Source organism: Hordeum vulgare, chromosome 5H (genome assembly GCF_904849725.1).
Source record: "Hordeum vulgare subsp. vulgare chromosome 5H, MorexV3_pseudomolecules_assembly, whole genome shotgun sequence".
Classification (NCBI taxonomy): domain Eukaryota; kingdom Viridiplantae; phylum Streptophyta; class Magnoliopsida; order Poales; family Poaceae; genus Hordeum; species Hordeum vulgare.
The window spans coordinates 301,073,407-301,079,406 of NC_058522.1; positions in this window are offsets into that span (position 1 = coordinate 301,073,407).

Consider the following 6,000-nt stretch of genomic DNA (forward strand, 5'->3'; position numbering starts at 1 on the left):
CAGGCAGTACCTCCAAAGTCCACACTTTGTTCTCATACATGGATCCTATCTCGGACTTCATGGCTTCTAGCCATTTGTTGGAATCTGGGCCCACCATTGCTTCTTCATAATTTGCAGGTTCATTGTTGTCTAACAACATGATTGATAAGACGGGATTACCGTACCACTCTGGAGCAGCGCGTGATCTCGTCGACCTGCGTGGTTCAACAGAAACTTGAACTAGAGTTTCATGATCATCATCATTAACTTCCTCCTCAACCGGCGTTGCAACGACAGAGGTTTCCCCTTGCCCTGCGCCACCATCCAGAGGGATGAGCGGTTCTACAACCTCGTCAAGTTCTATCTTCCTCCCACTCAATTCTCTCGAGAGAAACTCCTTCTCGAGGAAAGCTCCGTTTTTAGCAACAAACACTTTGCCCTCGGATTTGAGATAGAAGGTGTACCCAACTGTCTCTTTTGGGTAACCTATGAAGACGCACCTTTCCGCTTTGGGTTCCAGCTTTTCAGGCTGAAGCTTTTTGACATAAGCATCACATCCCCAAACTTTAAGAAACGACAACTTTGGCCTCTTGCCATACCACAGTTCGTATGGTGTCGTCTCAACGGATTTTGATGGTGCCCTATTTAAAGTGAATGCAGCTGTTTCTAATGCATAACCCCAAAATGATAACGGCAAATCAGTAAGAGACATCATAGATCGCACCATCTCTAACAAAGTACGATTACGACGTTCGGACACACCATTACGCTGTGGTGTTCCAGGCGGTGTTAACTGCGAAACAATTCCACATTGTCTTAAGTGAGCACCAAACTCGAAACTCAGATATTCACCCCCACGATCAGACCGTAGGAACTTGATCTTCTTGTTACGATGATTTTCCACTTCACTCTGAAATTGCTTGAACTTTTCAAATGTTTCAGACTTGTGCTTCATTAAGTAGACATAACCATATCTACTTAAATCGTCAGTGAAGGTGAGAAAATAACGATATCCGCCGTGTGCCTCTACGCTCATTGGACCACACACATCGGTATGTATGATTTCCAACAAGTCACTTGCACGCTCCATTGTTCCGGAGAACGGAGTCTTAGTCATCTTGCCCATGAGGCATGGTTCGCACGTGTCAAGTGAATCAAAGTCAAGTGACTCCAAAAGTCCATCAGCATGGAGTTTCTTCATGCGCTTTACACCAATATGACCCAAGCGGCAGTGCCACAAAAATATGGCGCTATCATTGTTTACTCTAACTCTTTTGGTCTCAATGTTATGTCTATGCGTATCGCTATCGAGATTCAATATGAATAATCCTCTCACATTCGGTGCATGACCATAAAAGATGTTACTCATAGAAATAGAACAACCATTATTCTCAGACTTAAAAGAGTAACCGTCTCGCAATAAACAAGATCCAGATATAATGTTCATGCTCAACGCAGGCACTAAATAACAATGATTTAAGTTCATCACTAATCCAGATGGTAGCTGAAGTGACATTGTGTCGACGGCGATTGCATCAACCTTGGAACCATTTCCTACGCGCATCGTCACTTCGTCCTTCGCCAGCCTTCGTCTATTCCGCAGTTCCTGCTTCGAGTTGCAAATGTGAGCAACAGAACCGGTATCAAATACCCAGGCACTACTACGAGAGCCGGTTAAGTACACATCAATAACATGTATATCAAATATACCTGATTTTTCTTTGCCCGCCTTCTTATCTGCCAGATACTTGGGGCAACTGCGCTTCCAGTGACCCATACCCTTGCAATAGAAGCACTCTGTTTCAGGCTTAGGTCCAGCCTTGGGTTTCTTCGGCGGATTGGCAACAGGCTTGCCGCTCTTCTTCGAATTGCCCTTCTTGCCTTTGCCGTTTCTCTTGAAACTAGTGGTCTTGCTCACCATCAACACTTGATGCTCTTTACGGAGTTCAGACTCTGCGACTTTCAGCATCGCAAACAACTTGCCGGGAGACTTGTTCATCCCTTGCATGTTGTAGTTCAACACAAAGCCTTTATAGCTTGGCGGCAGTGATTGAAGAATTTTGTCAGTGATAGCTTCTTGCGGGAGTTCAATCCCCATCTCAGCTAGACGGTTTGAGTACCCAGACATTTTGAGCACATGTTCACTGACAGACGAGTTTTCCTCCATCTTGCAAGCATAGAATTTATCGGAGGTCTCATACCTCTCGATCCGGGCGTTCTTCTGAAAGATAAACTCCAACTCCTGGAACATCTCAAATGCTCCATGACGCTCAAAGCGACGTTGAAGTCCCGGTTCTAAGCCATACAATACTGCACATTGAACTATTGAGTAGTCCTCCTTACGTGCTAACCAAGCGTTCTTAACATCCTGATCAGCCGTAGCGGGTGGTTCATCTCCTAGCGCAGCATTAAGGACATAATCCTTCTTCCCAGCTTGTAAGATTAGCTTAAGATTACGAGCCCAGTCTACAAAGTTGCTTCCATCATCTTTCAACTTAGCTTTCTCTAGGAACGTATTAAAATTCAGGATGACTGTTGCGTGAGCCATGATCTACAACACAAATATATTCAAAGTGGACTTAGACTATGTTCAAGATAATTAGAGTTCAACTTAATCAAATTACATGCTAAACTCCCACTCAAAAAGTACATCTCTCTAGTCATTTGAGTGGTTCATGATCCACTTACACTATCCCAAGTCCGATCATCACGTGAGTTGAGTATAGTTTCAGTGGTAAGCATCCCTATGCTAATCATATCAACTATATGATTCATGATCGACCTTTTGGTCTCATGTGTTCCGAGGCCATGTCTGCACATGCTAGGCTCGTCAAGCTTAACCCGAGTGTTCCGCGTGCGCAACTGTTTTGCACCCGTTGTATGTGAACGTTGAGTCTATCACACCCGATCATCACGTGGTGTCTCGAAATGACGAACTGTAGCAACGGTGCACAGTCGGGGAGAACACAATTTCGTCTTGAAATTTTAGTGAGAGATCACCTAATAATGCTACCGTCGTTCTAAGCAAAATAAGGTGCATAAAAGGATTAACATCACATGCAATTCATAAGTGACATGATATGGCCATCATCACGTGCTTCTTGATCTCCATCACCAAAGCACCGGCACGATCTACTTGTCACCGGCGCCACACCATGATCATCCATCAACGTGTTGCCATCGGAGTTGTCGTGCTACTTATGCTATTACTACTAAAGCTACATCCTAGCAAAATAGTAAACGCATTTGCAAGCACAAACGTTAGTATAAAGACAACCCTATGGCTCCTGCCGGTTGTCGTACCATCGACGTGCAAGTCGATACTTCTATTACAACATGATCATCTCATACATCCAATATATCACATCACATCGTTGGCCATATCACATCACAATCATACCCTGCAAAAACAAGTTAGACGTCCTCTAATTTTGTTGTTGCATGTTTTACGTGGTGACCAAGGGTATCTAGTAGGATCGCATCTTACTTACGCAAACACCACAACGGAGATATATGAGTTGCTATTTAACCTCATCCAAGGACCTCCTCGGTCAAATCCGATTCAACTAAAGTTGGAGAAACCGACACTTGCCAGTCATCTTTGAGCAAAGGGGGTTACTCGTAACGATGAAACCAGTCTCTCGTAAGCGTACGAGTAATGTCGGTCCAAGCCGCTTCAATCCAACAATACCGCGGAATCAAGAAAAGACTAAGGAGGGCAGCAAAACGCACATCACCGCCCACAAAAACTTTTGTGTTCTACTCGAGAAGACATCTACGCATGAACCTAGCTCATGATGCCACTGTTGGGGAACGTCGCATGGGAAACAAAAAATTTCCTACGCGCACGGAGACCTATCATGGTGATGTCCATCTACGAGAGGGGATGAGTGATCTACGTACCCTCGTAGACCGTACAGCAGAAGCGTTAGAGAACGCGGTTGATGTAGTGGAACGTCCTCACGTCCCTTGATCCGCCCCGCGAACAATCCCGCGATCAGTCCCACGATCTAGTACCGAAACGGACGGCACCTCCGCGTTCAGCACACGTACAGCTCGACGATGATCTCGGCCTTCTTGATCCAGCAAGAGAGATGGAGAGGTAGAAGAGTTCTCCGGCAGCGTGACGGCGCTCCGGAGGTTGGTGATGATCTTGTCTCAGCAGGGCTCCGCCCGAGCTCCGCAGAAACGCGATCTAGAGGAAAAACTATGGAGGTATGTGGTCGGGCAGCCGTGGGAAAGTCGTCTCAAATCTGCCCTAAAACCTCCGTATATATAGGTGGGAAGGAGGGGGGCCTTGCCTTGGGGTCCAAGGACCCCCAAGGAGTCGGCCGAGCCAAGGGGGGGAGGACTCCCCCCCCAAACCGAGTTGGACTTGGTTTGGTGGGAGGAGTCCCCCTTCCTTCCCATCTCCTTCCTTTTTTTTTTCTTTCCTCTTGATTTTTTCTTCTCTTGGCGCATTGGGCACTTGTGGGCTGTCCCACCAGCCCACTAAGGGCTTGTGTGGCTCCCCCAATGCCTATGGGCTTCCCCGGGGTGGGTTGCCCCCCCGGTGAACTCCCGGAACCCATTCGTCATTCCCGGTACATTCCCGGTAACTCCGAAAACCTTCTGGTAATCAAATGAGGTCATCCTATATATCAATCTTCATTTCCGGACCATTCCGGAAACCCTCGTGACGTCCGTGATCTCATCCGGGACTCCGAACAACATTCGGTAACCAACCATATAACTCAAATACGCATAAAACAACGTTGAACCTTAAGTGTGCAGACCCTGCGGGTTCGAGAACTATGTAGACATGACCCGAGAGACTCCTCGGTCAATATCCAATAGCGGGACCTGGATGCCCATATTGGATCCTACATATTCTATGAAGATCTTATCGTTTGAACCTCAGTGCCAAGGATTCGTATAATCCCGTATGTCATTCCCTTTGTCCTTCGGTATGTTACTTGCTCGAGATTCGATCGTCAGTATCCGCATACCTATTTCAATCTCGTTTACCGGCAAGTCTCTTTACTCGTTCCGTAATACAAGATCCCGCAACTTACACTAAGTTACATTGCTTGCAAGGCTTGTGTGTGATGTTGTATTACCGAGTGGGCCCCGAGATACCTCTCCGTCACACGGAGTGACAAATCCCAGTCTTGATCCATACTAACTCAACTAACACCTTCGGAGATACCTGTAGAGCATCTTTATAGTCACCCAGTTACGTTGCGACGTTTGATACACACAAAGCATTCCTCCGGTGTCAGTGAGTTATATGATCTCATGGTCATAGGAATAAATACTTGACACGCAGAAAACAGTAGCAACAAAATGACACGATCAACATGCTACATCTATTAGTTTGGGTCTAGTCCATCACGTGGTTCTCCCAATGACGTGATCCAGTTATCAAGCAACAATACCTTGTTCATAATCAGAAGACACTGACTATCATTGATCAACTGGCTAGCCAACTAGAGGCATGCTAGGGACGGTGTTTTGTCTATGTATCCACACATGTAAATGAGTCTTCATTCAATACAATTATAACATGGATAATAAACTATTATCTTGATACAGGAATTATAATAATAACTATATTTATTATTGCCTCTAGGGCATAATTCCAACAGGTTTGTACCAGTAGCTATGTGTTTAATCTCTCTCTCTCTCTCTCTCTCTCTCTCTCTCTCTCTCTCGTGTTCTTGAGATGTCATGATCTTGATATATGATGGGCCTTGTTAATATAGTTGGATCATATGGTGTTTGTCCCGTGTTATTGTTGTCATGAATTGAGTCTTTCATTTTAAGATCTAGTTATGTAGGATTGAATATTCAGGTTTGAGAGCACATAATATATGTCTTGCACGAGGATAATCATAGTGACATTGGGGTATTCAAGTGATTCACTTGATATATGTTGTGGCATCAACTCGCGGATTCCTGGGGTGACAATGGGGTAATCTAGGCATACGGGTTGATTACATGTTTTCATACTATGTTCCCCGATAGAAATATTGGTGTGCT